The 26,488-nt window shown below is 40.9% G+C and overlaps 1 protein-coding gene across 1 annotated transcript in view; it reads right to left on the bottom strand.

Moving 5' to 3' along the window:
• Positions 1-16,189: 16,189 nt before the first annotated feature.
• The window catches only part of LOC106749846 (SAM and SH3 domain-containing protein 1-like), a 335,009-nt gene continuing 324,710 nt past the window's right edge, over positions 16,190-26,488 (bottom strand). Inside the window, exon 17 of the transcript XR_001374885.1 lies at positions 16,190-16,240. The gene's annotated coding sequence lies outside the window, so the exon portion shown is untranslated. The remainder of the gene's footprint in view (positions 16,241-26,488) is intronic.

Here is a 26,488-nt window from a genome sequence, read left to right as displayed (position 1 = left end):
GCGAATTCATGAAATATGACTTGTTGATCGACGTGCGATAATGTGTATAAATGGCTGCTCTGAGGGACGATGGCGAAAAGAGAAAAAGGCCTAATAACTTCATTGTTGATTGTACAATTCGACGAATGTCGGTCTCCATCCCGCGCTCGGTGAACGCTGCACGCGTCCGGCAATTGTAACGGCGCAATGTCCGAGCAGGATTTTATAGATGGGCCTTTCCGTGGTATTTTACATTATTCATCGCGCGCGAGCGAGAGTTCTACGGGCGACGGAATCCGGCGCCTCGTTTTTCTCGGCGTTTCTTGCGGTAAACTCCCCTTTCATAATAAATTTTGCACCTTCGCCGTAGCCCCGCGACGGAATAATCACTTTTATACGTACTCCGTTTAATGTCCCGTGGCTCCTCTAATTGGTCGTCTTCAATTCATCCTCTCCTGCATATTCAGATATGTATATACGTTATATATAAGACGCGCGCGTCGTAGTGTTGGTAAAGTTAATAACATCGGTATAAAGTGTTCGATGTACGTTACAGAATGCTGCAGGCAACGCCACGCATTTCATTGAACGAAGAACAAGAGTGAGTTCTCACAGTGTAGCGATATTAATTAAACAGAATGAATGTAAGGAGGAAACAAAAGAAATAAGTTTATTTAACATTTCGCAGAAAGAGAGAGAGAAAACTTTCTTTTGGAATGAACAATCGCGCGCGCGCGAAATTTGTACGCGTTAATTCTTGAGATAGTTGTGTTTCTGTAGAGATTTTCCATCTAACGGATTTTCAATGACAATATTAAAGGACCCTTAAATAAATTTATTATTTATTGAAAAAAATATTTTCCTATAACTTTATTTAACTAACTAGGTAATAAATATTAATTTTGAACGCGAAATTAAGACAGATATATACGTGCGTGGTAAATATATGAACATGCGTATATGATATAGGATGTTTCGACGTAAGAAGAACACCTAAATATCTTTTGGGCCTAAATATGGGGAGCTTGTTTAAGCAAACGAAAAAAAGGCCGTAAAAAGATTTTCTTTCCTCAATATTTCTCCTTCGAAGCCATTCAAATTGTACTCTAAATATTTCTTATGTCATTAAAAACAAAGGAGATATCGGGATATTCTCCTTGAGCTGAGATACACTATATGTCGCGGGTATTACTATAAACTGTAAATTTCCTAAAGCTATATTTTCAAAACAAAATGGTCAATAATTCTAAAATTTTTGAATAATGTCTCTATATTGTCTTCCTTCGTGTCAAAGGAGTTTTTTTTTATCATAAATGTGGTTTAGCAGAAATTAAAAATAGAAGTTAGAAATAGGACATCAAGGAACATATACAAAAAAAATGTCAACTTAGTTGCGAACAACTTTCAGCTCCTGAACGGTTATTTTCTAACTTTACTAGACGTGTGTAAGCAGATCATATATCTCCATCAATATGCAGCTGAAGTTTAAAAGATAACAATTTAGCGGACTAATTAATTATCTATATTAGCATCAGTGTGCATTTGGAAAATAAAGACACGACATAGATATGCTTCTATATGTATGATTCATGGAGAACGGTCTCGGGCGAAATTCAATATTCATGTCAGTATACAAACCTTTTCGGGGAACGCACTTTTGATTATCTCTGCGTCAACGGGGAGTAAGAACATTGCTCAATATCAGGACTGATGAATTTCCGCGGTAACGAGCGCGATTCGCTGTCGATTTCGATACGCGCGTAAAGTTCTCATATAACTCAACTTTAACGATCTCCTCCGGTTGCCGTCGAGAGAGAAGAGTTTCTCTCTTCCTTGCGAAAACCTGCCCGAATTAATCGGAAAATATAAAATCGACCAATATCCAAGAGCGCCTGCAGTTTGCCAATCAATTTCCGCGCGGGGAATCGCGTGGCAAGCGATTCCTGAATCAGACTTTTCGATCCGCAAGCAAGGACAACAACAGGGCGATAAACCTTTAGTGCGGCCGTTTACTCCGTAGGAAACGCGCCGGAAAGCATCGACCGAAGAATTCCTCCCCCGGGCACTCGAAATCACCGCGTTAATTCCGAGGTGTCTGGAAGTGGCTGAGCCGGGACTGCGGCGCGCCGCCGGTGCATACGTAGGCACGTACGTACACGCGTAACGTCACGGCGACGCCGGTCGCAAAGCGTTGCAACTCTCACCTTCCCTTGCGCGTGTGTGCGCGAAGCAGCCGAGCGGTACGTCGGGCTCGAACGGTGTTGGTAAAGCGGCGTCGGTAAGCGCAAGAGTGGTCGGGAAAGCGCGTCGGGGCGATTCTTGTTCGGGGTGCTTGTGTCAGCGTTGCGACCCGTTCTCGATTCCGGAATAATTGCCGCGACGAGAATGCACGCTCCGTTGCGAGTTCGGCCGCTGAATCGCGCGCGATCTCGCTAGCGTGTGTGTGGACCCTTTAACCACCGCGTACTTGACGTCGGATATCCGGCCGAACTCAGCGCTGACGAGCGTTGTCGACGCATGATTTAAGGAGATATATATAATTCAAAATAATGAAAAAATTAATCTACATTGCATTTAAAAGTTTGAAAGTAATTCAAAGCCTGAATAAAAAATTATTCCGCTTTAAAGGAGGTTTTAAGATAAAACGATGAAATTTGCATATACTCTGAAAAAAAGAAATTGATATTTTTCAAAGTAAACGTTTCTTGTGACGTTTCATTCGATATTTATTAGATAGAAAAAAAATTCGACTGTGATGACGAAATATATATTTTTCTGAAATATATACTTTTCTTATTAATTATTTATTTATTTGCCAGGAGTGAAACTTTATTTCGTTGTAATTAAATAAATATTTATTTCTGTGAAATCAACTTTATAAAATTAAATTTTTAAGTTTTTCTTTTCTTAGTGAAATACTAAAGTTAATTATTTTTATAAGTATTCTTTAAGATTAGCGTTCAACTTTTAATTTTTATCTTTAATATTTTTTAAACTAAAAATAAGATTTTAGAGATCGCGAAATGCCCGCGATAAATTCGGCAAAATCGGAAACAGTTGCGAAATCGCAGACAAAGTGTAATTTAATTTACGGACGTTTCCAACGCGGAAATAGTCTTGACGGTTGATTAAAAATTACAGCTGTTTATTAATTCGCTGGAAGGGCTGAAAACCTTTTCGTCGACGGGAAGCGCGATTTAAACAAGATTGATCTTTCTTTGCGATAAATGTTTAAAGGGAAAATTAAATCTCCTAGTAACACGTTCACGTGGAATAATACGCGGAAATGTCGGCAAAAACGAAAACAATCGCGAAATATAAGACGAAGTGCAATCTCATTTACGAGAGTTTTTTGACGTTCTCTCGATTTAAAAAATGCACGAGTCGTCTCGAATTTGTATCAAGTGTTTTTGATATAAAATGCAAATGAAAATCTAAAGGCGATACGACCTCGTCAAGTACAACACTGTTGATACAGTCGCGCTATCATAAAATACATCACCGCCTCGATATATCTCGATATTCTCTTTGTAGTTTTTAAGTTACTTTCTTTTCTCGCGATATATCTCGCAGGCAAGTTGAACAATTGATTTCGACATCTAGAATACCGTATATGCGCGCGTTGGGTGTAGTTTAAAATTCAGAGTACATTATCGCTGTCTGGCGTTTAAAGAAATTTGATTATCCTCGGAATATTCCTCGGCGATATTTCAATACCAAATTTTATAGCAGTTTTCTTGTTCAGTATTCGCGCAAAATTCTCGATTTCCTCCTGGGAAAATATCAGCCAGATGCGCGAGTAGAAGAAAAATATTTCCGTCAAGAGCGGCTGGTCGAACAATTCATATATAGATAATCGCGAGTTAGCATAGACCGAAGAATTTGAGAGACGTGGCTTAATTATCAATGTGTTTTCACGCTTAACGTCACAATAAGGGGTTATCAAAAATTCGTGTTCTCTTCAATCGACATCCGCTTTATTCATTCCTTTCTCCCCTCATATACGGTAAAAAATTTTACTAACGGTCTACCCGAATTTTTATATTATTTTAACAGGGCGATTATATTAAAAAGTACACTGAGAGTAATGATTTCCGGTGCCAACCGTAACTTTTTATAGTTTTAACCACAAAAATAGTAATAACAACATGTACTCGTATGTTATTATCAGTGATCACTTACTAAAAAATTGGTTTTCCTGACTATAATTCTTTTACTATCATGATTAGAGCAACAAATATCAAATATTTTTCTCTCAGTATAATATGTTAACGAGATGAATGTGTTAATTTAAACATATTTGTGTACTTTTTAACATATTCCCCATGTTGGAGTAACATGAAGGTTTCAGTGAACCGCTTTTAACACAAAATTTTTTACCACGTATGAAATCTGAGAGAATCGTGAAAAAGAGGGGGAAGATAGATATTGAAAGACAAACAATGTAGTATTGTTACGATTTTAAGTTGATCTCTCAACTCAGTTTGCATGGAGATGCATTTGTTGGAAAAATGCGACGCGGATGTAATTCTTTTGTCATTCTTTTTTTTTTCTCAGCTGATATTTAATTTCCTTCCGGGTATTCGCTTGAATCAAGCGGGGGTTTAGGACTTTCTCATTATTCCGTAATACACCGAGCGGCGGGGCTCCGACAAATGGAAAGAAACGATACGAAGATATGCACAAACGCGTGGCGTGCGTGGAATTCGAGTACGGCTCGCGCGTTCCATTCCTGAGAATTGTGATGAATTTTGGATGAACGACGCTGGATGCATGAGTAATTCGATCTCGCGTGTAGGCAAGGTAGCGTATATAGTCTTCAAACATTACGTATCGATTTCTCCTCTGAATGGCAAGACTGCCGGTAGGACTGAATAAAATTAGTCGCGACTTATCACTCTCCGGGGGCGATATTTCAGAATATCAAATCGAAAATATCGTATCGGGAAAAGAATTTCCGGTGATCCTCACATTGTGTGCGGTCATTTCGAAACAAATGTCTTCTTTATGTTCTCTTGGAGAGATTTTGACAAACGAAATATTCCAGTCCTGCACATCGCGAAGCATAGAAATGCCAACGAGAGGTTTGAGAATAATGCGACGTAAAAGAAAAAGCACGTTTATCGGCTGCTTCCAAAATTTTCGTGAATGCCTCACTTCGCCACTTCTTCCCGCTGAATTAGTAATTCTCATAAGCTCGACAAGTAATTATGTTCTTGTTTGCGAGCGTACAGCGAGGCGGCGATTGAGAAGTTAATTACGCTGACGACAAATAAGGTAGCCTTATAACTTGAGGGTAAATACAGCTACACAGCATGAATAATTCATGGCAACTAGCGCACGATTATAGTACGGGAGAAATGACGTATACTTAACTACTCAGTCGTTAAATTGTATCGTTAGTTTTACACTGTCTCTCGTTGCTACGCCAGTCGCATCTTACAATCGCGAATCATACGCGAATCAAAAAAATCGACCAACCAGTCGTTGCGATATTCTTAGAGTGAATCAAGAAAGTTGTTGATTGACAAAATCAATTGTCATTCTCATTCAGAAAATATTGTCGCTGAACAAATTACGCGCGAACAAATATCGCAACGATGTCTTGGCACGGTTGCTGAGCGTAATCGTTGAACTAATTAGTAACTCATTGCAGCAACTAACGTCGTAAACGCAAACGTAAGATGACGATCAGCTCCTTGTACTTGCCGATCTGCGACTTGCGTTCTGCGAACTATTTAGACGGGGCTTTAGATTTGTTCAATGGATTAAGCGTTGCTCTTGAACAAATTTGGTTTGTTTGAGCAAAGTTTCGTTGATTATACCACCTTTCTTTCTCAGTGTGTTCTCAAGACTATCGTCTCAAAAATATCTCTCCCTATCTTCATCTATCTACGTATATCTATATACGTAACTTACGTCAGATTTATGAAAAATTTATGATAATATTCACTAAAAATACTAGATTGAGTTGAAAGTTGGAGAGTGTTCTCCGATAGAACGTATAGTCACCATCAGAATGATCCTCTCAATTATCGGTTACTGTATTAATTCACGTGTCAAACGAATATTTAATCCGTCGCTCACAGGAAAAGAAGTACTTCCCAATGATATAAATCTTACACAATCCGAATAGATCGCGTGTCTTTCATTCGCTCGGACGATTCCTCACGACGTTTCGCCCGTTCGCGACATAAAATTATTCATTATTCGTCTCGTCGCGGACGGTAGGATTATCCATGTGTTTGCCCGGCAACATATTGAAGGATTTACCGGGCAAGCGAGGAAGAAAATTTCGATCGGGTTTTGCGCTCTACTCTGGTAACGGGCGTTGCGCAGCATGACTGCATCACCATTTTTATAGCGTTTTGGCAGACATAAATGAATTCGCCTCCCCTCGATCCCGATCTAAATATTATGCGCATAATAGAGTACCTTATAACCTGGGCGAGACCGAGCTGAGTAACACGGTAATAAATTGACTCGGTGCATCGGAACATGCGCTCCTGCATTGTACATAATCCAATCAGAATGCATCGTAGCCCGTATAAGCGGCGCTACGCGCGTTCGTCTACGCTCGTCTTGCTGTTTGTATGTCGTTTTATGCACCGGAGAGCACCAATCATGGTCCGCGGGCTTACACGGTAGCTGTGTTGCGAATCGCTTTACTGAACTGAAGATACGCATTTCGCCGAGGAGAGAAAGAGCGCGGGAAGGTGAGACGATGTGTGTGTAGCTACGTAGTAGCTGTAAGCGCGCGCAATCTCTTTCCTTTCGCGAATACAAGATCGCGCGATTACGCTTCGTTAATACGAGGGCGGTCCGATAAGTACTTAGCCTACAAAAGAAAAACCAAAATTTTAGAAAAGTGGCGATTTATTTTTCAACATAGTCTCCTTTTAGCTCGATACACTTGATCCAGCGATGCTCCAACTTCTTTAACCCATCTGAAAAATACGTTTTCTCGAAGTCTGCAAAGTAGGCCTCCGATGACATCCTCATTCGACTCAAATTTCTGCCCGGCGAGTGACTTTTTCAAGTTTGGAAACAAAAAAAAGTTGCACGGGGCCAAATCTGGAGAATACGGTGGATGGGGCAGCAGTTCGTAGTCCAATTCGACCAATTTGGCCGAATGAGGAGGTCATCGCCGTCACGGAGGCCTACTTTGCAGACTTCGAGAAAACGTATTTTTCAGATGGGTTAAAGAAGTTGGAGCATCGCTGGTGTATCGAGCTAAAAGGAGACTATGTTGAGAAATAAATCGCCACTTTTCCAAAATTTTCGTTTTTCTTTTGTAGGCTAAGTACTTATCGGACTGCCCTCGTATGTTGGGCGACGCTTGCCAATACAGGATGTCCCAGAATCGACGTATGTTCTTGACATGATAGATTCTGTGGGTTGTTCTAAGACGAAAGTTCAAAAATGAAAATGTCGAGGAAAGTTGTCATTCATTTTTCAACATATCTTTTTAACTAAAGTAAACTTCTATAAAGTCCACTTAAACGTATGATCAAACGTTGAAATGGGACACTTTATTCTGAAATATATCTCTTTCATAGTTTTTCAAATGTGGAATTTAGAAAATCACATAGTGTCAATGTGATTTTCTGTTTGCGGTACGAGCGACTTTCCAGAAGTGTGCGGTCGAAGAGTTAAGCGTTACAATGCATCAAACGCGAATTCGAAGAGCCAATTTGCAAACGTTCTCATTCAGAGAGACAGTTCGAGATTATTGAGCCGCCGCTGCTGTCGTCAGCTCGCGAGAATTCGCATTTCCGCAGGCTGCTTTTGGCAGCCCACCCTCATCTCGCGGCCCTCGTGGGACGCGTTGCAGGAACCCGGAAAAAGAAACAGCCGGCTGATGGCTTCTGCTAATTTACGGTTCCATTAATCACATTCGCCACCTCCATTCTGCTGTCGCTAATTTCGTGCGACCGCCGGCAATTTTTCATCTACCGGAACGAGGCCGCGCGCCCGGCAAGAAAAGGGGTTCCTCTTAATTCCCTGTGGAATTCGCGAGCCGTGCATACGCGTATTCCGTATATCGCATCCCCCGCGAAGCACTTAAAGCTAATAGGAAATCGATACTTTTCCTCGTTCGCCGCGTGCACCATGAGTCGTGTACCGTGTATATTACAAATATCGATAATAGCCGACCGATATTTCTCCGAAGAATATCGATGCAATATCCACGTAGCCACGCGTGCGGATACGAGTTCCTATAATAACTTAACGACGGAAGTAATGCGAAGAATTAATGTGTACTACGAAACGTGCATATATTTCAGAATTACGCGATAGATCGCGTAATGTCTTCACTCGATATACTCGGTAATTTTGAAATTTCATCGCTTTCCGGGCGTGTTCATGCTTCGTTGAATTCGAAGACGGCGTAGATTCAAAGAGTTACGTATTCTATAACAATGTATTGTCACTGAAAAGTAGTCAACTAGTGATTATAGTTGTAAGTATAGCACTGCGATTTAGTGAAATTTCGCTGCAAAAGTCTGTTAACAGCGGCAAATTTCTCCATCGCAGAAATCTAACCGCAGAAGTAGTGAAATAGCGAAGAAGATGATATTTATTATTTCTTTTTAATCATCTTAAACCGACCGTTAAGGTATTGTCAATGATTTTGCCTGAAATATTCTTAATTAGGTTTAATTGATTTAATTCATGCCATATTTTAAAAATACGTTGGAACTTGAATTCAAACCTCTTGAATCTGCTATCGTATAAATTATGTCGAATATGACATATGATATAAAAATATATATACGATGTGTACATATAATTCTGCTACGTAACAGCGATTTGCAGTGAATCTTTCATTGGTCGAAGTCAGTGAAGTTAAAGAAAAGAGCTAAGTGAATGAATTTCTACGAAAAATTAGCGAATACTCAGAGTGATTATCGATGGAATTGCTGCACAAATTCAATTAGCGACATTTTCACAGATTCAACTTAAAAGGATATTCTCATTTGGAACATCGTTTTGTGGATGATTTTCAGAATTTTCTTTTTTTGAAAAAACTACAAGTCGTAAAATTCTGAAGTTTTGTGTGAATATTTATTTACGTTTTACCTATATACGCAGTAAGAATATTCGTTATTATCGTCAATATTAATAAAGTTACAAATAGCCTTGCGCAGCGCTGAACGAAAGTTTTGCTTGCATGGTTGACACGATTTTAGATTACACTGTAAGTTTCTGAGACCAAAATAGCCGGAAAAATATTAAACTCTAAACTTATGGCTATCGTCTCTACCACGATAGGGAATAAAAATCGACTTTTGGCCCGTTCTTTTTTATCTTTGGGAGATGAAAATCTTAAAAAATTGAAATATTAAAGATATTAACTTCATCACGGGGGAACAGGCACGATAATATAGAATCATGATAATCACAAGTTTGGAGTTTAATAATTTTTTTTTATTTGATTTCCGCTGCGTCCGGAATTGTGTCAATCAACATTTCGCGTAATTTCAACACTAACAGGGTTCTTTGTAACTTTATTATTTAATACTTTATTAATATTAAATTTAATAATATGTTGTATACAACTAAAGCATAAATGTTTACGCAAAACTTCAGAATGCTTTGAGAATTTTTCAAGGGAAATTCCTGATAATCTCCTGTCAAACGAAACGTTCCGAATAAGAATGCTCTCAAATCGAGAAAGTACGAATCTCCGCGAGAATATGCGTTTATGAAGAACTTAAAAGAAAAAAAAAACGCGCGCGTTACGTCGACGCATCTCTTGTTCATAGACGGTAAGTCGGAATAGATGAAACGCGCAATTCGATCTCTCTCCCTCCCTCCTTCTCTATCTATCTTTCTCTCTCGTCCGTCTTCCGGCTCTTCCATCATCCCGAAAGACGTATTGTACGTACTAATTCGACGGAAGTTGTTCGCCCGGCAAAGAGAACTTAGCGCGCTTTCGTTCTCTATCGTGAGCTCCATTTGTTAAGCGAACATTAAAGCACCGTGACGATTATCCGCCCGGACGTAGATTGAACGATGAATTTTTTCTCTCTTTCGACGCGCGGATTATCGCGTAGATTATGTTATGGCGTCCTGTAATTCATTAGAATCGCGCTTGGGAACGACGTCACGCTAAATTCGTTGCGTTTGTCAGGCTCGATTTTCCTCCTCCTTTGACCCACGCCGGGAGCCTTGTCGCTGGGACGAATTCGCGCGCGAATTATTCGCTCGAAGTATGCCCCTCGGTAAAATGAAAGGAAAAAAAGAAGGAACATGAGGCGTCCTGAAACTATTTAGCGGCAGTTTAATTACCGGCAGTGTCGGCATTGTTTTCCACTTTCATCGCGGGCGATTCCAGGAATTTTCTCTGCCGTTGAGTAATCTCCAAGTGCCGTAAAATCGGATGAAAGCGCAGATGTAACTTTGCACCGCCGCGAAGAAAGCTCGAAGACCATTAAACGCCCGGAAAAGTAGTTTATCAGCTTTAGTTACAGTGTCTACAAGTTCCTTCATTGTTTATTGATTATTTCGCTGGTCGGAGGGACACCGGCACTGAAAGCTTTCCTCACTGCAGGTTTACAATTACGCCAGATAGAGAATGCTTCGATCGACGCGACGCGATCCCGGACTATATCGCAGATGTTCCCCGAGCATTTTCCCGAAATTATGTCCCGGCGGGAGCTTCTTAACGCGCCGCGGTACAAATCTTTTAGAGGCAACGAGTTCCAAAGGATCGCATAAATCCATCTGACAGATTCATTCATTTTAAGCGACCCCGCAAGACGTCCTCGCAATCCATTTAGCTCGCCCACTTTTCGAAATTACAAAGGACTCGCGCGACTTCGCGGTGAAAAGGAAAAGGTGAAAAAAGAAAGAGAAGCCGCTAGCGGCGCTGATGGGAAGAAATACGTCCTGCCGAAGACGATGCAATAAACATTTCCCTTTGCCGATCGATGGGATCCAGATATCGAGCGACGCGACACTGGATTTCCGCGCGGCTCTTGAAACGCTTCTCTCCGTCGTCCCTCCACCGTGGTTTTGACTCCTTTTTTATCGCTCAGATTAGCGCATAAGACAAGTGAACGGACGGAAAAGCTAAGGAAGTAACCGGCTTTCCGTCGGAATCACTTCTGGATCGAACTTTTTCCTCTCGCGCTCGGACGTGAATGGAGAGGCGCCGCCGCCAGGCATTCAGATTCCTCGTATTAGCCGAAGGAATCAAAGGCAATTGCTGAGAAATCCGCCGCCCCCGAGTCGACTCCACCTGAATAGATTTCGCCCGCTTGCTCCTTCTTGTTCTTCTTCCTCTCTTCAGTTTCTCCTCTATCTTTCACCCACAATCCGCTTCTGGAAAACATTGTTGTCTAAAGAGCGCCGTTTCCCCTAGCTTAAGGTCAGCGAATTTAAGACGACGAGGGGAAAGAAATCTCGAGGATCGGAGGGAAAGAAAGAGAGCTCCGACCTTTGCTCCTACCGCCGCGCGTGTTAGATGCGGGAACTGCTGTCGGGAAAGCGAATTCTTCGCTTTAATTTGTAAACAGCTCGCGCCGATTATATCAGCATTTTCGAAACGGAGTTGCTACTGGAACTTGACGGTTAATCTCGATTAGTTAATCCCTCTCGAAGTAACCGATTATAAAGGTAACGAAGGAAAGTTTCTAAATTACGAGTCCGAAAGTCGATACAAGTTAGAACGTCGGCGCGAGAGATTCGCTTTTTATGTAACAGTTAATGTAGCAGCCACGTTAGCGGCACAATTTTTCCACCCACCCTCTGCCTCACAGCGGACGGGGAGGTTGAAAAAGTGGCCATAATTCAAAGTTTAATTACATTGTTAGCAAAAGTTATTTTTAGTCATTTTTCAGATCGATAACCATGAATCCAAATATATAAAAAATTAAAAATGGCGGATTCAATACGACTGCAAATAGCAGTCGTACTTTAACATTGACTTGTTTTTATAGATTTCTCGGGTTATTGAACGCAAACCCAAGATCGGAATTACAAAATAAAAAATCGCGAATCCAATACTGCAAACCAAAGTGTAAAAAAGTCGTATTTTAATATTACTTTGTATTTATTTAAAATGAACATTGTTGTACTAGTGTGTGAATTTTTTTGTGAAGACATCGAGCCAAAATGGGGGGCATGATTTTCTTACATTAAAATACTTGTAAATCCGCTAATCTAATGATGCTTTACTTTCAGTAGTATCTTCGATTATCAGATTTTGGCAGAGCTTTCATAGCTTTAAAACTGTAATATATTCTAGGATAACAAAATATTATTGACTATCGTCATTGCCAAAATATTTAAAACAGCTTATGTCTTAAAATAACAAGAAAACCAATAGATATTTTATTCTTGGATATATAACGAAATTAACGATTTTCCTTTCAAATAGAATTAATCGTACAAAAACTATATTTTAAAACTTCAAATGATTGCTATGTGACGACGATAATTATACAACTATCATGAAACTTAAAAAAAAAAACAGCTGCATATTGCAATAGAATACTCTCCTATGCTATTTTCAGAATGGAATTTTGGACATTTCTTGCTATTTTCTATAGTGTTCTCGAATAAAATAGAGCTCGCAACATTCTTCCGAGAACCCCTTCAACCACGAGACGTCATTATATCGCGGCGTGATCACGGTCCTTTTTTATCTTCATCGGATCTCCGTTAAGGACTATGTACACACCCACGGAAGGAGAGCTCTCTCTCTCTCTCTATCGTCGATCCTTAACTATTTCCACGCTCGGCATTGTCTTCGCGGGCGATTAACCCGATAATTTCAGCGAGCGCAATTCCGCGGCGCTCGCGGAATTTGGGTAGTCGGCTGCGCGAGATTCTCGAGTTAAAGAGGACGACCGGGCGGGTGGTCAAAGGCTATCGTGCAAACAACGGTCCCGCAACTGCCTCTGGTTTATACCCTGAAACCTATTAACGCGCGCAACTTCGGCCGCTAAGCATCTTGGATAACCAGGTTGCATTAATTACTTCTTCGGCCGGAAAAGAAAGAGGAGCGGAGCCGACAGCTCGGCCAGATTTGTTTCTTTCTCTGCGATTTTCCGCGAATGCTTCGTTCCGCTCGCACGACTGAGAAACTCGTGTTAAAGCCCCGACGACGTTTAAGTCGGTCCAGAAGGTAATTAATATTCACTGGCGGTGGAAAAAGCTGCATAATTTAAACTTCGCATAAAATTATCGCTGACAACCGTTGTAATCGGCCGATTAGCATTTATTATTAGGACGCCATTTGTAGGCCACAGAGAGTGAGCGCGACACCTTGACGATCATTTTGTTACTTTGTATTGAAAATAAGCAGATTTTTAAATGGATATCGATTGTCTATTTGCATTACAAAATTACGTGTAACAATCGAACTGAAAATGTTGAACAAATTCTCGTTTAATTAGTTTATCACAGTCAGATTTGGAGCAACTAGTTTCGTGTTCTCTCTTTGAGGGATATATGCGCTCGCGATGCGCAAAGATACTTGAGAATATCTGGAAATACAATACTTGATATGAAAAATATTTTCACCGAAAGATCGTTACGTTTACTTGAAGGAAGAAACAATTTTACTTGGCGATTTCAGTCTTTCGACTATGTTTTTCCGAAATATGTATCCTGGGTTGAAAAATATTTTATTTTTAAGCTATTTGTTCCTTGTCATTTTTAACTTGACACTTTTCCGTTCGACGACCTCGTATCATCGAACAGATTTAATAATATTAAAGTAGCGAGATTCTCGTATATGCGCGGAGTTAATTTATACGCGACGTATAAATTATCCTTGATGCTGCAACTACTTAAGAAAGTTATACGTGATTAACGGACATTGTTCGAAAGGCAAAATTGGCGGGGTTAGTGACTATGAGTCACGCGACTCTCTCTGGGTTTCATTTTTGCGGAAACGCATAAACCGGTGAAATGTGTTGCGCTGTGCCATGATCATGCAACGACCGGAATCGTACTAGTTGTCACATACAAACAAGTGCGACGCAGTTCTTGACGTAAAATACGTTTTTATTTGTCACCGCCGGGAAACAGCGAGAATGCGCGGTGATTTATACGCGCGAGTGGCACCGACACCGTGCGGTAATACCATCCCTCCCGTAATTAGCTTTTCATTTGCAAAAATTAAACGTCTGAATGTTGCAACGCATAAGGTTATTTACGATCATCTTCCCGTGCAAACAGCAGGACTGGCCGCGTAACTGCATTCGATCGCCACTTCACTTCGGACGGATGCATTTTACATTGTGTTATTCCCGTATAATATCTGCCTCTCTAAAACGTTTTTAATAAAATATACAAAAACACTCGTGCGCGCATTCGCTCTCTCGACGTATTCCGCGGGTGTGAATATGTTCGGCGTAAACAACATATTGCATATTGATAACCGAGTCGATCTAAATGTTTAGCTGAAATCCCTGATTTTTAACGTTGCATATTTTCGATACTTTTTCTCTCTCCTCTCTCGACATGAAGGAATTAATCGGACATTGGCTGAAAGAGAGTTTTCGCTTTTACGGAAAAGTTTATACGAGAGATATTTTTATAAGATTGCCTCTCCTTGGTTTAATCAAACGGAGGAATTCAATGGACTTTTAGGAGTAAAACACAGGTGTTGATATGAATATTATCAGTTGTCTCATTATCATGCTTTCCTGGTTGAGGCAGTATTTTTTGCAACATGAGAGTCAAAAAATTATTTATTAATCCTCCCACAAAATAATATTGATACTCATATCGCGCTATAACACCCGTGCTTCGCTCCTAAAGTTTAATTTCCTTGTTTGGGGGCTTCATTCGCGATTTTCTTGTCGAGCGAACTTCTTTGGTCAAAAACAAACGGATACAGAACTTCGTCGCACAACAGAAAGACGTAACATAGTTAGGTGGCTGAATGACACAGCGGATTCTCAGACATACTCGGAGGCTCTCGCGCATAAGAATACTTCCCTTGGCGAATCGTGATAACTTCTCGTGAAAATATCTTGTTTTCCATTCGTGCCTCTCTCGCCAGCCACGTAAGCCGAAATTCGTGGGGATTCGGGGGGATCGCGCTTTAATTAAAAAGCCCTCGTGGCCACGCGGAGAGTGCTTCGCGTACTTGGAATCCTCCTGTCCCTCGTCGATCACCCTCCTCATCACCCTCCTCTCGCGGTTACAATTTTCAGTCGCAAAGTTCCGGCGGATATGTCTTGCGCTAATCAGTTTGGAGACGCTGGTATTGTTATTATTATTTCCGTTGCTAATTATCGCGGTTCCTTCGTTAAAATTACCGGAGAGCTTCGCGACGGAAGTCGTACTTCCGAGCTAGTCCTTTGTTTGCAAACGTTACGCGAGTTTAATCTTTTTTCTGTCATATTCCCTTTTAATAAATTATATAAATAGATCTCTCTGAGAAAAGCTCACGGTACAATACATTAAGGTGATCGCTAAATAAAGGACATTAATTTCTAGGGCAATTTTTAAATAAAAATGAACAACTAAATAAATAAATATATTTCTTTTATACAACTTGCGCTGTCTCATATTGTATATTATTTTTTCCCGTTTTTCTAAGTTATTTCTTACATAGTTACAGTCACATATTTTGTGCTATTTTAAATATAAATTTACTTATATTTTCATAATCTATCTTTATATTTCATATTCTTATTATACACACACATTACAATATTATTCTTACCACTATTCTAATACTTCGGTATTTACTTATTTTTTCATTGTTTTGTATTATTCTAAACTCTGGCAAGCAGCTATACTTATATTAAATTTCTTTAACTCGAGGATGAAAATAAATACTTTCTCTCTCCTTCGCGCGTGGGATACGCGTTAGATGAAACGTTCGCACATGGAGTATCGGTCGGTTCATCTCCTATCGCCTCGCTGATAATAATTCCCGCAACTCCGATTCGCAATTTCCCGATCTCTTTTCAAAATCTCCTTTTAATACTGGCCGACTTCAGTCAGCCTGAAAAATCCGCGCGCCATTATCCGGCCCGAGCGAGACAGCCGCTTCAAAATCCCGTTACAAATCGTTGCACTTCATCCACGAGGATTCAATTGACGATATTACGGGATCGCTTTGTCGTCCGCCGAGACTCCGGTTAATAAAAAGTCGCCGAAAAGATACGGGATATTTGTCAAGAATGGCTACGACAATCTCGTCGTTGTTCACAAAGAAGCGACCGTTGTAAATTAAACGTGCTCTCTTCCGTCTTAAGTCCGATGCGTTAGGGAAGTTTTTTTGGTTCTAGAAGAAGAGAAACGATCACTTAATGTCGACACGAGTCGTATAACGTCGATCGGATAAGTCTCGTTGTTTCAAACGCCCTTCTCGGTCAATCGATGATTGATAACGCGTAATAGGCGCGCGATAAATGAAGCAATTTCCTAAGGATTTAACCCGTCTCAATATTGGCAGTTTCAGAGGCGCGCGAGCTCTCCGATCGGCTGCCTGTACGAGAGATAGGTGGGTTATCGATCCCAGCGGTGGATTTTCTAGATGAAAAAATCGTCTCCGCCTTATCCCAAGATATATAAATCGCTCGCCGTGCAAGCTTCCGATGCGCAGCATGTCGATATTTCTCGTCGTACCGACGTTGCTTGATGAACGCGCCGCATTCGCCGAGTGGAAGTTATTTATAACGCGAGTTTCATGAGCTTACTTATCTCGTGCGAACGTGATGAGGCGAGCAGATTTCGTTGCGCAGCACGTGCTATCGCTCGTCGACGCGATCCCTCCAATTCCTGCCTTAAAGCGGTTGAACGTCTTGACATTTGGCCGTCGATTAATTATTATAGTGATTTCGTCGAAACAGCATGAAATGAAATGAATGTTGAGCGGGGTGGATAGAAATTAATCGAGACGTGCCTCAAATGCCTCCGGTAGACTCTAGGTAGGCATGCCTCAAAATAGCGTTACATTTCTGTGTAGGGCCTAAGTGGGTAGAAATGAGGAGAAATGGTTTGAAATTTCTACCCAGGTCGTCGCGATAATGTGTCGATTGAGAAAGAGAAGATTAATTTTCCTGCGCGTTATATAAAATTGAAGCTGCAATTACGCGCGCCTATCGAATAAAATTTCCTATTATCGTATATCGGATGATTACGAATCGTTTCAATTGGTCGTTGCTATTACATTTCGTTGGTTATACTGCCGCCGTGCGTTGGCCCCGTGCGAAATTGTAATTCCCCTTTCACGATGCGCGGAAGTTTGCAGCGAGTACAAATTTGTCCTTTCGCGAATGCGTCCGTTTTCACGCTGTGTATCATTCACGTGCCGTGTGTACACACTTGCGCATTCTGTGTGTACACTCATATGGGAAATTCGCACAAATGTGTCGCGCGTACACATCCGCCGCCGAATTAGACTGCTTGTTCATTGACAGGCTCATCCGCACTTCCGGTAACTCCCGCTGCTGCTAATTAATGCTTATATGTATCCGAGGGCCGTCATCACGAGGTCGATAATTCGACTGATTATACGGGCCAGCTTTGACGCTTGTCCGTTAATTTTCGCGCGAACTTTGTGGGCGGACGAGGAAAATTGGGGGAAAAAAGTTCTCAAATTAAATTTAAACCCTGATATTTTCAGCTCAGCGTGCCAAAGTTTTAATTGACTAATTAGCCGTACGTGGAAGATCGTGCCTCTCATTCCTCGATTTGGAACATCCATGATAATAATCACCGATCTTGATTTTACATCAATCGGCCCTTTCTTTCGACCGTCCCGTTATGACACGATCGTCGAGACGATCATGGACTCTATTTATAGACGATGGAATATCGCGTATCCATCTTTCTTCCGAGGAACGATTTCGTCTCGATGGAACATACTTGGACGTTCTTTGCGGGACGGCTGCACCCCTCGTATCTACTTGGTTTCCTAACGATTCCTTTGATGTTCCATATGCGGGTATCCGCCGGCTCCGCGAATAAACGAAAATTGTCGGAAGGGGGCGGCGAACAAACGAGAACCTGTCTTGTTCCCTTCGCGTCTCTCGTGGTAATATTAACAACATGTACGTTATATATAAATCTGCATACTCAGTAAATATTATTACTTATATTTAATTAATACTGAACTGAAAGATCTTAATATTTTAGATACAGATCTAATTTTGGTGATTTCATATATAACGATTGCAGGAAATAAGTTTGTTTCATTGAATATAAGATGATGTCTGGTCAATGAAACGACTTTGTGTTTCTTGCTGGAAAGCAACCCTAGTGCGTTAGATAGATATATCCAGTTTAGGCTCTCTTTTAAGTTGGATTTGAGACTGACTTTTATTCAATAAATTTGCTAACTTGTTCGATAAGTTATTATTTATTATTAGTTACCAGAATTTTTATGAAAATTTAGTAAAATGTGTATATATGACTTTTTAATTTATATCTAGCTGTATTCTGAAAAGGTTGTATAATAACCTGTAAGATGTAATTAAGTTTTTACTGAGTGATATGAGGAAAGGCTCGAAACATCATATTGTAGTTTGAGTTATTAATCTGCAATACTATTAATTTTACAGCAGACATATTCGTAATCTTTTTGTTTTCCTATATTTACAAAATGCAGTGAAAAACATTTTTTTTTCATTAATTTTGTTGTTTTCATTCAATACATCCTTCATAAGTATTTATATATATTTTCGTAATATCTCTATTTAGTTATTTATCCTAAATTTATATCTGTTCAGTATTTACATCTATATCTGGTTATTTTCAAAAACATATCCCGTTACGGCACTGCAATTATCAAGATTTAGTTACATACTGTATTATTCGGTTGACTAAATCATTTACTACCACATACTGTATATAGTTATGCCAAATTCTTCTCTTTTTCAGTATATTTTATGAACTTTTTTTTATTTAAGTATGTATTCTTATCTGCGCTTGAGGGAACGTGTCCCAGAGAGCGAAATAAATAGCGCTTTTCTCTCTCGATATGCGGGACGCATCGCGCGGAAGAATTTTCGTTTTCATCGGTTGGCTTTACGTCTCTCGCCGTTGTTGCAACCGGTGCTTTATATGCGCTTTCGGATAATACCGTTGTATTATGCGCGCACAGCTTGACGCGCCGCGTGCACGTCGTTAGCGTGACTGGTCGGACGAATACGAGGGAATACCGGCGAGAGTAACGTCCTTAAAATCAAATAATTAATTAGTAAGCCGTGCACGCTCGCGGATGCGCAGCGAAACTGCGGTTGATACACATCGCATCAGCAAGTTTCGCGGAACATTATGATATCGGTGCCAAGATAATTATTCACGTTGATGAAACATCGCGTTCATCGCGACTACGTAGTGGCAGTTGCTGTAATTCACGGCGGCTTTTAAGAGGCGACGTGCGCGAGCGTGAATTGAAAATCTTCGCATGGAAAATGTTCTCGATCGCGTCGCCGAGATCCGCCGGAATGGTAGCACAGAGTCTCTCTCTTTCTCTCTCAAGGACAGGATGCAGACTGGACTCGGTAAATGTTGTGCAACATCTTTTTATTTCTTATACGTTTCACCGATGGGCGTCTATTAACCGCGTTATATGCTCGTGTCGTGAAATAAATTAGATTTCGAGTACCGCGGATAAACTGTCCCGGCAACGGAATTTATGGCCGCGAGCCTTAAAGGTGCCACGTTCCACGTTATTAATGACTGGTTTGTGTTTAATGCGCTCCGGTCGCGCTCCCGCACGTACTCCTTATAGCGCGCGACCGTGTCGATAAAAGATGAAAATACTATTGGCCGGCCATTGATCTCGCAAGCCCTTGGCAGCTTTGACGCAGAACCGGAACGTGACGCTTTTGCATCGCGCAGATTTCTTCACGTCGCGGAGAAAAGAGAATCGATCGAGGAATTTGTTTGCACGTAATCGCGATCTTATTGAACGTTTTGTCACATTTTAATCGAGTAACAGAGATTAAGGGGGCTTTTTTTTTTAGATACATGTTTGTCTAATATGAACAACATAATGTCATTTTGTGTAAAGTAAATGTTGTTTGATAGAAAAAATAGTATTATTTTGAAGACATAGTCTTCTAAGAAGATTAATATCATATTCTTGCTTATATATGTTTTTATTCTTGATTGAAAACTGAATTTCTTTCTGTGTATATCACTGTTGTTATCACCGACACTATAATAAGAATTATTATAGAAAAAATAGTTTTCCTAATTCTTTTACTATGGTGCAGTATTATAGTTACAAATATTTTTCTCTCCTTTTAAAGTAACGCGGAATTGATAATGTCGGAATTTCAACGATTTTTCCAAGTCTACGCTCAATCGCCGAGTGAGCGACGCGAACAATGAAGTTAATAACGTATCAAGACTTAAAATATATCTGAAACGTCGCGTAATCCCACCGAAGGTACTCATCCCGCCTCGCCATTAAACGCAACGCCGTCCGGAATGAAACAGTCGCCCCGACATCCTAATTAGAATCGCGGATCCTCAACCATGAACAAAGCACTCACGCGCCAGGCGCGCTGGATATCGGCGCTCCGGCTGGAATTAAAATCCGCGGCGCACTAATTAACGTAGATCGGACGTAATTACCGATGCTGAAGCATCCGAGTATCATTCTTGGCGTCTCGAGTGTTTCGCGAGAATGGCGCGGCGGGGAATCCGCATGCATACACGCGTTCTCTGCGCGCGATTCCCGGCTATCCACTTGGCGCTCGCCTCGGGCAACCAACGGCAGTCTTCGCACGATATAGAGACGCGTACGTTAGAAAAAGGTTGATACGAGATGGCTCCAGAAGATAGAAATTGTTGATAGCTCGGCCGGATAAAGTTGTATATCTCTCGCCGAGATATCAAATATTCCATTCCCGCCATTACTTTGCATTTTGTCTCGTAACGTCACGTGAAAAGGGAATCTGATAGAACGAATGAAATAGAATAGAACACAATACTTCGCACGGATATCCCGCGGCTAGCTCCCGGGAAGTAGCTATACAAGAACTTAGCATATATTACATATAGATGTATGCGGTGTTGAATACAAGGAAGAAAATAAAGCATACACACGATCGGCTGGTGGGGTAGTATTTTCTCTCGAAATCCAAGAAGACAACGCAATCCGTCTGCGAAGTCGTGGATCTCATCTGTTCCTTCGGCACGTTCTTTCACCGCCTCGACTTTTCCTGCTACTTTAGCCTGCTTACAAAGCTCGCTGTAACTTTTCCGTAATGGCATACAACGTGCGTACTGATATTACTTCGTCGGCGCGCGCCGGCATTCTATTAATTCAGACCTACGACCCTGGCTTACCTATCCTAACGGCGATGATGCGAGTTTCCCCGTTATCTGTGGCGCGACGACCTTACGTTTCCTATCACAATATTAATGGGATGTTGTTTCTGCCGGTAACGAGAAACTATGAGACAGGGTGCCGTAAGTAAATATAATTCTCGTTCGTGACTCAGGACGCAGGCACGCGGGCTTTCGTTTCGCGATGAGGAGTTACATATGTACGTTCTGGACGCGTATACGACTGATATTTCAAGTGTCAAGTTTGCTACATACTCTCCGTTGTGTGCGCGCTTACATTCACTCCGGCGCGCGAAAGTAATAAGCCCATTGCTCTCGCTGTAAAACGAAATTCATTAATAATATACCAAGAATGGTGAGGCGGACGGTTTCAGCAATTTTGAGAAATAAATAAAATAATAAAGATGATAAAGGAGCGTGTTACGAAAGTCGAGTCACACTCGGAAAGAAAGAGTTGGCTCCCAAGTTAAAAACTAACTATCCATGTGATGCAACTAAAATTTAGTTCCAAATTTAATTACCATATCTAGTTTTTAGCTATGGGAATTCTTATAATTACAGTCATACACAGCTGGTTTAAAAGTTGTTTCGATCATATTAGACAGACTAGCTAGTGTGTAGTTGTGGGAGATAATTCCTTTTTTTTTTCATGCAGAATAGAAATTGCCGGTTAATCGTTGATTCGAGATCCGATCGCAAATAAAAGAACGGTGGAGGGTATACACACATCTTCGCATTTTTTGAAAATTGAAAACTCTATGCATCAACACCAGAAATTAAAAACTGACCACGAGTTTATAATTAATTTCTTTCCGGTGTATCTCTACAAGTCAGCGCGCCTGGGCATCTCTCTCTCTCTCTCTCTCTCTCTCTCTCTCTCTCTCTTTATATATATATATATATAGTGAAACAATTAATATTTAAATTAAAATTTGCCCAAAATTTTTCCCCGAGCATGTTTCAACAGATACAATATTTCATATCCTTCGCGAGAATTCATTTACTTCGGTATCCTAAATAATCCTCGCGACGTGTTGTCTAATGGAACTTCCCAAGTGGCTAGGAAAGATTAGAATCATTACTCGCAATACGCACGAAGGTAGTTTGTCGCCTATACTGGCACTTCCTGTAAGTACGTTTAATCCTATTATCGGCTAACGATTGTGGACGGTCATAGTTGTGTTAACTTGTCTAATTATCGGTGCCCAACTTGTTGCTCGCAAACTGAGCAGAACAATAGTTGCTCAACAAGGTGCGGCTAGTTATCAAAGTTTACTAGGATTCCGCCTTTGAGGGTCCAATTAGTCGGCAAACTATGCAAATTTCAGGTACTTACCTACTGCGGGTATAGCTCCAAGTCCGATCATAACGAATTAGATGCGAAACAAGCGCCGGTTCAAGAAATATCCGGAGTTATTTAATGTCGTAACTCGCGTATATTGAAAAAGGGTATTAAAATTGGATAAATATTTGTCGACAATATATTTCATTGCTGCAGCCAAATAATTCAGTTCTGTGTACTGTATATACAGAACACTGCAGTACTATGTATACAGAATAGGCAATTGGATTGTTTGGTTGCAGTAATCAAACGTGTTTGCTCGGTAAATATCCATTAAATTTTAGTACTTATTAACAAATCCTTTTTATAGTGTATACTTAAAAGTGTAACGATAAATCATTTTAATGAAAAGAGCGCTCGAATGGTAATTTCTTCCAAACAAATATATCATTTCTTACAGCATTTTGAGCACACAATACCAAATAGAGTTTCTGTATGTATTTGGACTTTCCCATAAAATGTAAATTTGCGGTCTGCATTTAACGTCGGAAATGAGAGTCCGGACCGCTGCAACACTCGTCGAACAGCCCGACTGTTATCATTTTCGCAGAAGGCGATACACGCAATTATCAGATATTAGCTGCCGGCAGCCCGTAACCGCGCGTACGCTTTCGTAGCGCCGCGGAGAATGTAGTTATTTAGGGTGGCACGTACGGCGGGCTTACGTAGACTCGTGATTTACGAGCCGTCTCTACCAGCGGACTTTAATATAGAAATAGATGAACCGATTGCAGCTCCCTCGGCGCAACGCCTCGCGGTGAGGGGAGCAAGCGGAGAAGAAAGAAAGGGGACGGTTTTATCTCGCCTTGGGTGCGAAGCGATAATCTCTCACGCACGGAGCTCAGCTATGCGCCAATAGCGATATCTCCGTTGATTCATTAGCGTGGACAGTAATTAAGGTTGTTATGGACGTACGAAAGTCTCCGCGCAAAGTATAAGCGATCGCGCCCGATAACACTGAGACCGGGCCGTAGACGGCGATGTCGATTTATAGCGGCAACGCCGCGAGTAATAAATCTCGGTTGAGAAATACAGTGAAAATGCGGTTCGATTACATTATTAAAATTACGGCGAGATAAGAGCGCCGTGCCTGGACGACTTGATCGGAATTATAGTCGCGACCGTGAACGAAATAATATCATGATCGTATAAAGCGAATATAGCGATTTTTTTTCTTTATTTTTGCTCTTTTTTTGCTGAGGTTAAACTTGAAAAAGAATTTTTTTTTTCGTTCAAGGTCGCTCCAAACTTCAACCACATTGTTTAATTAACTTTCTCAGGATTCGTAATATAATCATATCTGTGTACTTTTTAACACATTCCTCACAGTAACACAAAATTTTTATGTTCCGTTTTTAACATAAAATTTCCTTTATATTCATGCACAACTCAACTAAAATGTTTTGTTCTGAATAGAATGATATTTTTCCTTGTTACATTAATAACAGTGCCGCGAATAAATTTTCGTACAGCCGAACATTCTATCGTCGAGATCGAGGTTGACGATTTCTTGAATGATTTATGCGAAACGTTGCAATCTTTTATATTTACGAATTGACACGTTGCTACCTTCGCGGAAAAAAAAACGACACCGTGTCGTCACTTCGTATTCACAAAAACTAATAAAGCGAAAAATTCTTAGGCGGCGCTTTTCATAGCAAACGAGATGTAATGAAGCGAATGATACAGATGTAACTGAATTCGTGCACGCTCACGGTCGAGCTGGGTTACCAGAAGTCCGTCGTGATTGCGCGAGACGCGACCCTAAAAGTTAAATTAGATCTCACCCTCGGGGGATGAAGAATTTGTTCACGTGGACGACGAGCGGCGGGCAAAGAAACTCGTCGAGTTATTACCGTCATAATCTAGCGCACTAAAAGTTCCCGCTGTCCCTCGAGGTACGAAATAAAGCTTACGAATGGACACGTACACGCCGTAACGTTCGGAACGATTCTCGGAGGGTGCATTTACATACATTACTAAATGCTTCTTATCGTACTTTCTTTGGGAGATCGTCCGTCCGTCCGGCTTGTCCCGCGACCGTTCTTCCGGCCGGGCAAGTTCAGCTACATACTGGTCGGATACATTTTCCCCGACGACATGACGTTGAAGAAGCGCCCGACCGATGGAACGAACGGGCAGTCAATTAACGCGGTAGATAGTAAAATCGCGAGACCTTTCATTATCGCCAATTAACGGTACAGCGCAGCGACGTTAATTGCACAGAGAGACAATGAGCACATCCTTCGTTCAACCGATGCGTAAAATGTACAATTTAGCTTAATTTAACACGTCGCATATCATTTTCTTTGATTGAAAACAAAATATTGTTTTCTCTAAATAACACTTTTTTTTTTATCAAACAACGTGGTTTACTCTAATGAGAGTACAATATTTCCATTCAAGCAAAATATTTGATATTAAATTATGTTGTTTATATTAAATGAATCTAACAAGCCAGGCGAACACGTAAATCCAATGAGGCCTTTTTCTCCGTGTGCGAGCACGGGATTATGCAGCTAGAGAACCTGCAACCAGAGAAATGGCAAGTCGTCGGCCAAAACGGTGCAAAATTGATTATTTTAAAATAAGTAAATGTTACACGCACATTTTAACTAATGAACGAAACGAACTTTCGCATCAACCCAATATTTTCCTGCGTCGTTTCTCTTTCGGAGATTATCACGGATAACGTAGAAACATTGATATGGCAGCCGCTGCCTAATGTAGGGTCGATACACAAGCAAGAGTGTGGTCCGACGACGTTCGATGCGTCCAGAAAGCGTTGAAGGATTAACGATCGTCACATTGCGTCGGACTGTCCGTACTGCTCGTCCGGCGAGAGATCGCTGTGTGAGTTTCCACAATTACGAGCAACAGCGAGTAGGAAGATAGTTAAATAAGAGGATCTTGCCAAGTAACGGCAGATAACCAAAGCGCAAAGTTTGCGAGCTTCGCGGAGTTACTAGCAGCGGACGCGAAGTCGTCCGTCACTCGGAACTTCCTCCCGCTAATGGCCCCACGTGGCAGCGTTAAAGCCGGCGAGAGGAAAGGAGGTGTCGCGTACTTATGAAACGACATCGTAACGCTTACTGTCGAGCGGAGCTCGTTAATCGAGCAAGAAGCGTCTAATTATTCCATTTGCGCGAGTATTCCGCGGAACACGGCCGCAAGAACGGCGGGACGCGCCGCCATCGTCTTATACGCGTTTTGCATTGTTTCAAGCGAGCGCGATTTGCCTTTCTAATTAATTCAGTATGTGCGTGTGGGGCGGTCGTTGCACATAGTGTCGCGGGACTTCTTAAAATACACTGCAACGCGACGGAGGGCGCGGAAAACTCGTTTACGAATCGATAGACTAAAATATCTGAACGTAGTCAACGTAGTCCGGAATGAAATTTCTTCAGCGGGGTCTACAATGAGAGTTTAGACTTTGAGAGGTTGACCAATCACAGTCGAGATTATTCTCCTCATATTCGTGACTATAATTGGTCAATTTCTTAAGGCTTGGAGCACTTATTGTAGATCGTAACTTGGAGACAAATTTCAAGATTTCAAGATAGAGATATCAAAGAGATATCAAAGATGCAGATCTGCAAAGATCTCTTATTTCTTTTCTCGGATTTTTCTACAGTGAAAAAAAAAGTAATAGAATCAACGAAATTTTATTTAAACGTTTTTTTCAAGCGTTTAGTCCATTGAACACATTGTTGTTGTTGTAATTGTGAGCCATCAATTGATTCAACAATTGCGATTTGGTCAGTAACTTTATCAACGTAACGTAATGATGCGCTAAGACGTTCATTGGACACGATATTATTTTGAATGAGAGTGACCTTCTTTTTTTTGTATAATTTCATGTAATGTTTGATTTATCGAAAC

Source organism: Dinoponera quadriceps, unplaced genomic scaffold (genome assembly GCF_001313825.1).
Source record: "Dinoponera quadriceps isolate SergipeBrazil2010 unplaced genomic scaffold, ASM131382v1 scaffold4498, whole genome shotgun sequence".
Classification (NCBI taxonomy): Eukaryota; Metazoa; Arthropoda; class Insecta; order Hymenoptera; family Formicidae; genus Dinoponera; species Dinoponera quadriceps.
The sequence above is the reverse complement of the archived record's forward strand: the minus strand, read 5'-3'. Positions and strand labels throughout refer to the sequence as shown.